The sequence below is a fragment of the Acipenser ruthenus genome, chromosome 16 (assembly GCF_902713425.1).
Source record: "Acipenser ruthenus chromosome 16, fAciRut3.2 maternal haplotype, whole genome shotgun sequence".
Classification (NCBI taxonomy): Eukaryota; Metazoa; Chordata; class Actinopteri; order Acipenseriformes; family Acipenseridae; genus Acipenser; species Acipenser ruthenus.
In genome coordinates, this window is record NC_081204.1 from 3621399 (window position 1) to 3634750 (window position 13352).

The 13352-nt window shown below is 36.3% G+C and overlaps 1 protein-coding gene across 3 annotated transcripts in view; it reads right to left on the bottom strand.

The window, feature by feature from the left end:
- LOC117412561 (fibulin-2-like) overlaps positions 1-3424 on the bottom strand; it is a 54004-nt gene extending 50580 nt beyond the window's left edge. For all 3 annotated transcript variants that reach the window (XM_058988450.1, XM_058988449.1, XM_058988448.1), the window contains exon 1: positions 3311-3424. The gene's annotated coding sequence lies outside the window, so the exon portion shown is untranslated. The remainder of the gene's footprint in view (positions 1-3310) is intronic.
- Between the last annotated feature and the right edge of the window lie 9928 nt (positions 3425-13352).

Consider the following 13352-nt stretch of genomic DNA (forward strand, 5'->3'; position numbering starts at 1 on the left):
TGGTATCTCAGTCCAAGTGACAGGACAGACCCAGCCCTCCTCCTGGAAAGTGACAGTTTCTTGGTTTTTTATGTGTCCTTTTGTTAGCTATCTTGTTAGAATTGTTAATAAAAGGTGACAACCCTGGTGGCTCTGCATAAATATGCATTAATAAATATTCTCGGATCCTGCAGTATTTTGGTTTTAAGTTTTACAAAGGAAAAAAAAATGGATCCGCATGTAATTCAGTCTTTAAACTTTTTCCACTTCAGTAAGCCCCATCTATCCTATGTCATGAATTAGTGTGTAGTAACATCAATGCTCCAACCTGATAACATACGTCTTCCCAGCCTTTTTACACCTGGAACTGTACACATTTTCTAAATGAAAAATAAAAGGTTTTAAACCTTCAGCATTCCTCTGAGCTACTCTCTCCATAATTGTATCTGGTAAAATAGACATAAATAAACTGAATACATGAACTGAATTAAAAGCCTGAAAGGAGTAGAAACTTGTAAAGAATGAAATGATGAAAAGCCATTTCATTCTAGTTAATAGAAAGCTGATTTGGATCATTCATTATCACAATATGTATAACAGCTACTACATCCCCCACACAAAGAAAACACATTCAGCTTGAGAACATCCACTATGTGACAAGTAATGCAAAATGAGCGCTATTGAGTCCTGGGGGAATAACAAAAGCCTCATCTTCTAAAAATGACATTAGACTGAAGATCAGGCAAGAAATGAAACAGCTACAACTGACAGAATAAAGGGAACTATTTGCAACGCACAACCCAAACCCCAAATACCAGGTCATCTTATCACATTCAAATGCCAGCTCAAGACATGCAACTGAAAATAATTTCACTCAACCTGAGGGTCTTCGAGGTCAGATGGCTTGGCTTCCTAGGAACTTTTTGTGCTCCACTAAATTTCCTGTCCTGTTACAGCCTAGCATTGGCTAGATCTCAAGGTGTAATATGAGCAGTCTAGTACCGTACGTATGGGAGTAGAAGATTTACTTTTTGTTGCCTGTGCTGTCTAAGAAAGTGGTATAGTATTACAAAGGCTGGGTTGAGTAGTTATCTGTCCAGTGGGGAACCTGGTTAAATCAAAAGCAGACGTCACTTTTCTTTTCTGTGGTCACTAGACAAGCTTAAAGCGCCAAGTGCATAGGATTCTATAAACAGTTTTATTACATTATAATTACACTTGTTTATTGCTATGCAGTAACTACAGACATTTATTGCATGTGCATTATAAAAATGACAGGATCCAAATCAATTGTGCTTGTTGTGTGATTAGCCATGTGTTCGGAACCGTTCTGATATGCTGCACTGCATGTCACTGTATATAATGTTGATGCTTCAACTTCACTTGTCTTTCATTACATTTTCCAAAAGCAATTCAGCTGTGTTCATAACATTGCTGTCAAATTTTCTCATCATATACTCTTTAAGTAGTTATACCCTTTGAATAATAATAATGTCCATTTCAATTGCACTGGTCTGCTGGTTGGTGTTTAGCATTCCCATCACTTTTAGTATTCCCTTTAGGAATCTATATATAGAATTGCAATGCTGAAGACATACATTTCAAACAGGCTTTTTAGCTTAGCTTATATATATTATTGTTTAACACAGTTGATGCCTGATCTGTTAATCATTGGCATAAGTTGGAATCAAGTGGCACATTACGTTGGCTTCAGATCTTCCAAAGCATGACCTTTTACCCTCATGCCCTGGTTTAAACTAAAGCCATCATCAAAGTGATCAAAAATCATTGAAACGACTGTAAAGGGTCAAACAGAATATGGGTTTATATGATCAAAGCCCAGTGCAGTGATTGTCCAAGGGTGACCAAAGAACATCTAATCCTCTGTGATTGAAACGCTTTGGATATCAGGCCTCGCTTCGGGGCTTCCTTTCCTCGAATTTATTTATTATTAAACTATTTTTTTCCTAACGTAATTCTTACAGCTTCTTATAAAATGACCTTCTTTTAAAAACATTTTCCATTTATTTGCAAAAAGAATATTCTTTTGAGTTTTAAACAAATATAACGATATATCAAAATATATTACATATTTGATGCATGAAATTATAAACAGTACAGATATATCAAATATATTTGACTCTATTACAAAATAGATTATGATATATATATATATATATATATATATATATATATATATATATATATATATATATAAAGTGCCAATTATCTGTATTTTGTCACACATATTGCACTGTATCTTTGACAATATAGCTTACCTTAAACTAAATATAAAGCAATATAATGTGTTTCATAATAAAACGGTGGCCTTCCTCAACATGTATGCAAAACCAAAATGTTTTTAAAAGTGCCACCAGCTGTATCCTGGCAAGCAATGCAGCAGTATTGTCTCTTAGTAGTACTGCAGTTTCTTCCAGGAGTAAAACAAGGCAACTGTATACTATTACTGTAGTTAGCATGACATTAAAGCAACATTGAAAACAGACCCTGCTTTGGTGGACTAGTGTAAACTCAGCTCTGGTACCCATCTGTTCTTTCCAGTCTTTTTCTTTCTTTTCCTTTTTTTTTACAACCCCATTAACGGGGGCTAGTATAATGAAATTCACAAGTGCCCATAAAACCACACAAAAAACGATTCTCTTCTGTGATTTCCACTCACACCATTGTTATGTGTACGGTCTAACACAAAAGTATTCAACGTTGCTAAAAAAATTGTGGTTTAATTTCCACATCATACAAACTAGTTACTGAAAATGAAATCACATACTGTACATTGCCCTTCCAGGACACTGGTATATTGACTAGCGTGACACGCTACTAGTATACAATACTGTGTAGTATCTAAATTAAAACAGCGCCTCACTTTCCAAAAACTTGTTACATGCATTTGCTTTTAAAAAGAACCGTTAAGCATGCTAGATACCTTGGCTTTATAAAAGAAAACATACACGCCCACCTGCTCATCTTTTAAATGCTGCATTCCAGGTTAAGATGATAAATATTACATTATTGCATAATTCCCCAAAAATTATAACTTTCAATTAAAGTCACGACTCGCAATACTTACTGCCCGGTATAGTGATTTCTTTACAAACATTTTGCAGAACACTACTGATTCATTAATAACTGATGCTGTATTATTATTGTAATTTTAAAAACACGATTATTAAGCAGTTTATGCTGTCGTTTCCAGAGTTATTCAAACTCTCAAAAGTGTCTAACATCCATCGAAAGAAACTTTACAAACAAGCGGTTTGACGGGGAAAAAAAAAAAAAAAAAAAAAAAATTCAGGTTTCACTTAGACCTTACCCAGTGTTTCACATTCTTCCGTGGAGCTGAGACAATCCCAAAAGAAACTGGAGTTTGAAGTCTGACTTACCCTTCAACTGTGCAAGAACTACTGTGCGCAAGGGGGGGGGGGAGGAGGAGGGGGAGGGGGGGTGGAGAGATCCCTCCGAGTGTTTGAAGAGGGGAGGGACAATACTTTCTTAGTTCGTCGCTGCCCAACTGCGTACAGTTAATTAGCTCTAACCTGACATCAGCGTGGCTTGCCCATCAATCCCTAGGCTGTAAATACATCACTCTCTGCAGCCATGCAAACATGTTTTCTTGGGGTCAGTTAGTAACACTGCAAACGGGGTTCCTCCCCTATTAACTAATTTCTCAAGTTCTTACACCATTAGAAAAAACAACAGCATCTTGCACATTTTATAAACTTTATTTATTTATTTATTTATTAACTTTTTGTACTACTGTGTGCTGAATGCCTTTTGACTAGAGACTTTAACATTTGTACTGGGGATAAAGGCACATTTTCTTGTCAATATTAGGAGATACAAAAAAACCCTTTATATTTCACACTCTGTAGTGTAACACAATCATACATGGTTTGTAAAGAGCCATTGTGTTGGGTCTATGTGCAAAAAAGAGTGTAGTTTGAGTGTAACCTGAGTGATACACCTTTCCCTTGCTGTGTTTTTAGTCCGGTCTCACAGTGTGACCATCTAAATGGAGCTGGACCTTAACCATGTGTGTTCAAAGATTTTTAAAACAAGCTTCTCATAGAGAAAAATACACATGACCTTTGTTAATCAAATCTCTTGAGGGAAGCATTGTGCATGGTTCATCATCAAATAGAAATCAAAAAGGCAACTGTATTATATATAGTCTTTGTTGTATGTTGTTTGTCTTACTGTTCAGCAAACAGCAGGTAGAGCAAGCTGTAAATATTGGAAAAATGTAGACTTAAAAGATACCTGCTTTCTAAATGCAGTAAATTATATGTGTAAGAGATCAAACAGTGCAGTCTGGATCAATATAAATACTATGGGATTTAGGCTAATGAGCTTTTGGAAGGTTATTACTGTGAGCTAATTAATATGGTAGACCTTCAATAAATATTGTACACTGTCCATATTGTGTCATGGCATCGGTCATTAAACACACCAAAAGACTATTGATCTTAAATCGGTCCCAAGGTCTTTTAAAGGAAAATGTTTGCTTTTTCAAGGGGCAGTGAATTCAAGTTTTCTTTCTATTATCTCATCAAATGACGTGCCTACTTTTAAAATCCCTAAATTGAGATCTAATATGGGCGAGCGTGCCTTGGTAGATCAAGCATCTCATCTTTGGAACTGTTTGGTTTCAAACATAAAAACAGCCTCTTCACAATACCTTTTTAAATCACTCATAAATATTTTTTTTAAATTTGACCAGGGTTGCAAATACTGTAAATGCTGACAAGTCCCACAAGGAAAACAGTCTTGTCATTTTCTGTGGTACTAAATCCGACCCACCCATGAGAAAGTGAGTCAGTATGTAAAATAAATCAGCCAAAAAAGCAAAACAAAACAATAGAGGCTAAAATGATTTGTGCCCCTCCCTGAAACAATACCTAATTTATAGGACAGCTTACACTTCCACACAGTCAGATTTGCCATGACCTCAGTGGCAGAAATTTGGCAAAAGAAAGCTACGGAAACAGATTTTCTAGCAAACAATTCTATTCCGTAGGACTAATAGTGCAACTGAAAATTACACACTGGGGGCATTGCAACAATACATGTCAATTGAATAATATCATCTTCCAATCGGTTTTAATCATTTTTTTTAATGTTCTTCCTTTCGTGTGCCATAAAAATGCATACACTTCCATTCCATTGTAAGAAATGCCTTGGCTATAGGAAAGCCATCATTTACAATTGAGAAGTGGTTCTTAAAACAAACTGTAAGTTGCCAAGAAATAATCTGCTAAATATTTATGCACCTTGCATGCCCTCCACTCAATCTGTGAACCATCACACCATGCTAAGCCTATCTGGGGCATTTTTGACATGTTTCCAACCACAATCTTCACAGTCCGCCAAAAATCTGTGGTATTTTTATATTTCTTTGGAGGAAATTGAAGTTATTTCTGCCTCGAGTTTTATGAAATCTAGGTAGGTCGAATGATTGTCACTGGACCTCGTGGTATTTTTAGAAGTGGGTAGGGGGGCTATGACATTCTGTAATATGATAGAAAGTAATGAAAAAATAAACAACTGGAAATGTCTTTGATTTGGTTTTTGGTTTGAATCTTGGGTGGCTTGGTAGGGAATTCCAGTACAGGGGGATTCATGTTTCCTGCATGAAACCCCAAAAATGTCCTTCCAGGAAGGCAGTGAACAGATGTGTGATCTTCACAGTATCGTTGTATTATTTTAGAAACTAAAATGTGGCATCGCTTATATAAATTGAAAATTCATAGTACATGTTATATTTTACATACTATTATATGTGCTCTGTACGTTTTCCAAAACTAAATTACATTAAAACATTGAGATTCGTGAAATGGCACAAAATCAGTGATTAAGTAGTAGATTGAAATGACAATGAGTTCCCCTCACGATCACATCATTATTGCAGTATTCCAGATTTCTGTCAGTTGGCGTGGGCACAGCTTTGAAGACCACAGTCCTAACATACTGTATTTTACACTTGCACGAATACAAACACCACACTCATACTGTATGTAAGTCTATCTTTCAGTAAAACATTTAGACTGCTGACCACTAGGGACTGAGTTAAGCTCATCAAACTTTGCAACCTCAACCCTAACCTTGGACTCAATTACTCCATTATTCAGTCCATTTCCAAATTTCATTGCTAATCTTCTATTTGGCAGAAGTTCGCCACCATCTATAGACTCAACAGCATTAGCATGGGATAGTGTGCATTTCAAAGTAAAATCAAAAAAATATTTTAAAATCCTGTACCTTACATAGAGAAGATTTATTTCTAATGTTTCTGGCACTCATTGCTGTGCAATCTTGACTTCTCCTGGCTGACAACGCACAGTATGCAATGAGTGGCCAAGGTGATTATAAGCTTTCCTAGATATCATATCCAAGTGATAATTATAATTTATCACCAAAAGACTGAAGTGTAAAAACATACTGTAGTAATTAATTAATAATAATAGTAATAATACAACTGAATTACAGTAAGTCATCTTGAATGCTTTAAAATAACTATTTAATGGACAAACCCATATAGTTTATAGATCTAGTTCTAGTGTTCTTTTTCTTTGCAGCTTCACAATGACAGATCCAGACTAATTTAATACAAGCTGTGTGTTAAACAAATGAAAACCAGAAGCCAGGCTGTGGATGTGAACACAGTGTAACCAGGTTAACACCCACTGCACTCTTCTGCCAAATCTGCTTTACAGCACACCAGTGAGATTTGTTGAATAACACTGTGATCTCCGGTAGAAGTTATCACATACACAGACAAGCTTTTGAAACCCTCCCATGTGGCTGTTTCTATCTCAGAAGTCACTGGCATGCTACCAAAGCACTTTGATATATGCCCTCCTTTTGGCTGAACTGTGCATCTGATTATAAGGGGGAACAAGGATGCTGAAAGGACAACATTCACATTAAATGTATTGATCGACAAATAAAAAAGGCGTGATGTCATAATGCATACAAAGGTCAAGCAGAACATCTGTTTGGATACAATACCAAATGAACACTGCCCTCTGTATAATCAGATTATTATATTTGACCTCAAGCAGTGCATCGTCAAAACATGAGATAAGATGCAGAGATATAGTATTAGGTGTCAGTTATAATTCATGTATTAATCTTAGTTGATGCAGACCAGTTAGTTTCTTTGGTGTAAAACATTTACAGGCTGAATGGGAATTCTTATTTGCTTAATCAATACATTTCTGGCTACAGCTTACATAAGTTAATTACACTGTAATTACATAATGGCTGGTAATATAGTTACATGTAACTACATGTGTAATTACCAAATTTTTCGGAAGTTGTTTTTTTTTAATGTATGGATTTACTTAGTCTAAATTAACATTAAACTTTAATTGGTGCCAAATTATCTTTAAGTGTTGTGACCAGAATGGCCTTGTTTCGGGTTCGTGCCCCTATAAAAAAAAAAACCTAGAAACTGAAACTTGATATTTTAGCGCTTTATTTGCACCCTTTTATTTTAAACAACAAAAACAAACAAAACTAAATAAACACCTCGCTCTTCCGAGCACTTACTACACATGTACAAGTCCCTGACTAACTCGCAGGAAGGCTGAGCCGTTTACCTGCAAGCAAAAGGTTCACACAGTACCTTTTTACACCATATACAACACACAGTCAGGCTGTTCACACAGCAGCAGCCTTGAATGAACTAACTCTGGGGTTTATATGCTCAAGAGAAACAGGTATAAGCAGCTGGCTCTAATTTAACAATAATGAGGCCAACTGTCAAAACAATAAAACAATTAATAATTAAACAATGAACACAAATTAAACAATTTGAGGCTGGCAGGGAGGCTTTTAACCCTTTCCCTGCCACAGAACATGCATATTTACACTTGTAGGGCCCCTGCCCTGCCACAGTGTATACACAATCAAATGCCCTCCAATCAGACCAGTTTGTTACAATGGTGTTCTAATAATTATACATAATGTTCAAGAACGCCTTCATTTCTACATTCCATCTGTCAGGAAGTCCATTGGAAAGTGTTCCTTTTCTTATTTTGCTCCATCAAGCTGGAATAACCTTGCTGCTGAAATAAGGGCAAGTGTTACTCTCCCTGATTAAGGATCTGTTATTATTGCAACATCCTGAAATTGTTAACTTTATTCAGCTCATTGTTAATGAATTTAGCATAATGTATGTTTATTATATGAATTAATTCATGTGAATTGTAATCTGACTGTAGTCCACTGGGACACCAGTCTCTGGGGTCTATCCTGGACTGAAAAAAATTATTTGATATCATGGGTTACCAGATTTTATTTTTACTCAAGTGAAGATTACCAAACCTATCTATTACATATTTTAAGCTAGTGTACACTTACAATTATGTATGCACCACAAATTACATTTCAAGTGAAGGAGAGGCATATCTACAAACGTAATAAATAGTCTCAAGGCCATATCCATGACAAGCTTGGAATCCTTAATCTCCTGAGCAGCAGTCATTACCTTCAGTTCGGGACACCTAACTGACGCTGCAGTCAGTTATCCAGCAGGTAATGACCACTGCATCAGGCATTAGCGCCTAAGAGGGATCAATAGCAAGAAAGATTCAGAGGTGAAACTTCAGCAGCTTTCCTGTAATAGCTCCTTGTGAATCACGTGAGAATAAAGAAGGACAGATTTGTATCAAGGAACATTTAAGGTGTCAGTAGAAGACCGACTCGTTACAGACCAGGATTTAGATGGACCTGTGATTTAATAAAAATTACATGATTTAAGGAGTTATTACTGCATGTTACTTAAAAGATAAACAAACTGAATTAATACATTTTATTTAATCCTGATTTGCTGCAAAAACTGTTTGAAAAAACTTCATCATATGAAACACATTTGTAATAGACTGTGGCCTTTTATTTTTTATTTTGCTTCTTAATGTAAAGCATTCTACATACAGCGACAGCGAAAGGCTGGGAGCTATTTTGACTGCATCGGTATTTCAGTTTTATTGACACATTATTTGCAATCCGGCCTTGACAGGGCAACACTATAAAAAGGCAAATATTTAAACCCGTACAAAGGTAAAGCATACCTAGTACCCAAGGTACTGCACAGTATATGCTATAAGTCTGTAAAAAGTGCATATCAGATTCCAAGCATATAGAAAGCCAGATCCAACATGAATAATAACTGTGAAAAAAAGGACAAAGGACTGTAATGTTCTGTAGCATTCTTCTTTCGCAAAATTACAAATAAAGTACGCACAAGAGAAAAGGCTTAATTAATGTAGCCCATTGTGCTTTGTGGTATGAACATCTGGTACTCCTAAGAAATAAATAATTTGTTATTTTAAAAAGCACAGTTTGACAGTAAAGCATTGTATACAGTAAACCTGTATACAGTGTTACTGTTTAGAATGTACTGACTAGAGTATCCAGAGATTGGGGTCGCTAAGGGTCAATAAAGATCTCAAATAGTACCTGGCATTTACTTTCAGCTGATATAATTATACATTATTGTTGACCTAATTAATTATTAAATAAAGGATTTAATGATATGAAAAATGTGATTCCTGGAGCAAAATTGTATCCCCACTGTTTACAGTACAATATGATTTTACAGATTGCCATTGTGGTCTGTACACAGCATAGGGTTTCCTTTGAAGTCACAGTGCAGATGCTTCTTGATTCTGTTGTTGGCTGCCCAAGCTCCTTTTCCTTTCACGGTAAGATGCCCGTTCAAAAGACTCTGGATGCTGCCCTGACAATGCGACACTGCTCTCTCCTCCACTCAGGAAAGTGCTGCTGCTCTTAACTTTGCTGTAGACCATCATGTTCCTGCACTTCTTCACAGTATAGATCTTAGTGGCTTACAGAAAGTAATCACTTATAATATTAAAAACACTTTCATAATGGATTCCATTGCACTGTGCATGGTACCTTTGGCTGTCTAAGTAACCTTAAGGCATACGATTACTGTACAAATAACTGGGGAATCCCTGCAGAATTGGAATTGTCTTCTACCTCCACAATGGGATTAGGTGGCGTGCAAATAGAATACCAATGAGATAAACATCCTCTAACCTCTGTGTTAGTAGGGCAATCATGTGCAAGCCCTTTGCCTTATTTGGTAATAATACAGTAGTTATCTAGCGGTAATGGTCTCAGGACACTGTGGGGAAGTGGGTGTGGATTGGGCATTACTGATAAGGAGGATATGCAGCCCAATGAAGGATGCTGCCCTTAAACCTTTTAAATTTAATATCCATCAAAGGAAATTCTGGATAGTGGCTATATGTGCTATTTATGCTTGAGAATTGGATATACTACAGTGCACTCCATATATATGATATATAGTGATCAAAACCACTGGACAAAATCATTCCTATACTAACCATGCTAAAACAATCTGCTTATAAGAATCAAGAAATCCACTTATAAGAATCATTTCGGGGTAGCTGACTACATGTAATATGGTACTGTATCAAGGGCAATGACGTGTACAGCCAGTAAAGCTGTTTTTGAATTTGAATTTGATCACATCTCGCGTGATTAGGCATGTACGCAGCGTGGACCGTGCAATGATGCAGGGAACACTGGATGTTTGTAATAAAACAGTGACCGCGCCCACTGCATTATGCGGGTATGTTTTTTTTGTGTTCTCTGTTAGTGAAAATGTATTTCAATGAAGTGTATACGCATTCATTGAATACATACTGAGTACAGCACTGTTATTGTGTGATTTGCATCACAACTGAAAATAAGTAAGCCACAGATGCTTAAATGCAGTGGTAGCTGTGACTAGTAAAATACTGTACTGTAATGTCATTTTAATTCATGTATTTATTTATTTTTTAAGATGTATATCTAGTACTGTGTACATAAACAATCAAGGGCCTTATTGTGAGTTTACCATGGTTAATCAATATATAAAACATATATCAAGCACCAGAAACTTTATTTAATGTGTTAAATTGAACTACAGTATATGAAACCCTTAAAGCACTGACCCCCTTCTTCTGTAATTGCCATGGCCCATTAGAATCATTATATTAGATATGATTGAACATTTAATGCTCCATATGATCATTGTGTCTGTTGATTTACTATCCTCTCCTGTATATTATTATTTCAAGAATCAAGAAAAAGGAAACACATAATTCCTATTTTAAATCATATTCTCATCATGCATTTTGAGAGGCTTCCAAACATGATTTCTCTCACTAGAGATGTTATGAACTGTTTTCCTTTATTATGATAATACTGCTATTGCCTTGGACACTGCTGCACACTGCCAATATGTCTAGGAAAGCCTGAAGGGCTGCCCAGGAGGATCCATTCATCCATCCATTAATCAAGCCACATTCACTTTGATGTATGGTAATGAAAGTAAACAGAATATTTCTGAATAATATTAGGCTATAGCAGTAAGTCAGTCATGGCTACAAATACACATGCTTATTGCACCCCTATGGTTCAGACTGCCTTTCTCATCTCTCCCCTACCCTATGTACATACATTAGCGGTGTCAGTCTGGGGAACTCTGAAAGTAGAGCCTGTGGGAAGTCTTATCTCCATCCCAATGTGTAAATTGTATTTTTTATTCGTTCAGCATAGTGGCAACCAATCAGAATACGTTTCCAGACTTATGTGTTAATGTGACTTGGGTTTTCCCCATTGAGCCAATGGCTGCTCTGTAAAACACTTCCTCTGCTGCCCATTACAGCTACACAGTATGTTGTCATGGTCTATTGTCTTTCAATTAAAGATCCTGCCTTGCTCTGGTGTGTGATGGGAATACGTATTAGCCCATAATGCATCTGTACAATCCTGCAAAGGCGTTCTTCTAAATAAGCTTCTAGGTGTACCTTTCTCAAGTAAACAATCTGTTTGTATGGTTACTATTCTTGGTTATCTTAAAATTGATAAAAAAACACTAACAGGCCAGCCACATACAAACATTCTATGAATAGAAACCCCAGTCACATAGTAGTGTGGTTATTTCCCCCTGTGAAAGTCAGTATGAGTCAGTAAAGTATGGTACATTTACAGTTCCAGAAATAATATTTTTTTCGTTCTGTTTGACCGACAGGCCGTTTTTTAATGGCACACAAGGCATTCTGTGGGCAGAAAAGAAGACTGGGGTACAGTTCAGACATCCAAAATAAATCCTGATGTATTGAAATATTTCTTCCCTTGCTAAAATGTATTAAGTTTCCCAGTTAAGTGAGCTGGAAAACAGGAGTTGCCTTTGCTCTGATATCACTATATACAACATCAGAACCCGGCTGTTTCAAGTGAACTTTCTATTTATTAGTGTTTGACAAATACCCTAAAGCCACAAATATTTTCATGTGCTTGATCCTCCAGAACTAGCTCATGCATCCAAAACCTATTCGTCTCTGTTGTTTTTGGCTTTGCAAGCAAGACAAATACTGTGGCCTACTGTTCATATTTATCATCATATTTTTACAATATTATGTATGTCCTATGTTAACTTTATAGACCTGTAAGAAAGTGTTGGTTCTCTTCCAGATGACATGTTTTTCATGTACAGGTCACTGTCTACTGAAAGTTTCAGCACTAGCCACAAACCATGCACTCAGATGTGCTGGCTACAGCGTGTCTCCATGGCAGAATAAAACAGTGGTGTCACAAAGGTCCACTGCTCCAGCTACTCTTGTTCATCCCTGACCTACTCACCAACACATCAACGTTTACAGTACTGTAGATCTTCAACGCTGTTCAGGAAGCCAACACACCTGAGCCTGTCAACCTACCATAATTCAGCATACAGCCAGCAGAGAGAAGCTAAACGTTTCCATAACACATAAAAAAAGCTGTACAATTTTAACAGGGAAACTAAGGTATGTATTTTTATTCTGAAATGAGAAAGATGGCAGAACATCTTTAAAAGGAAAACACACCAGAGTTTGTTTACTTGCCCTGTTGTAGCCTTGTATTATATAAACACCAATGTGCTCTGCTAACTCCCCTAACTTATTACATCTTACACATCTGGTTGTTCCATTCTCTATTAATGGGGACTTTTCATTCAAATACTGGGTTTATTATTCTCAGATTACACACTTTTGGAACTGTGCATATGTATAAATCTGCAGAAATTTCTATCTATATACCAAGGAGTCTGTAAAAGAATTTTGCATGAGTAGCATAAAAGATTTTATTACATATTGTATATAGATTTTCAAGTTGGAATGAATGCATCCAGTTTACGAACAGTGAAAATATAAATTATGTATTTCCTTTTAACGTTATTGTAAATTACTTTAACGTTTGTTTTTTGGGTTTTTTAAGGTTTTTTTGCACAAAGGCAACATTTAGAAATGTAAAAAGCCCTGCAAACAAATTAA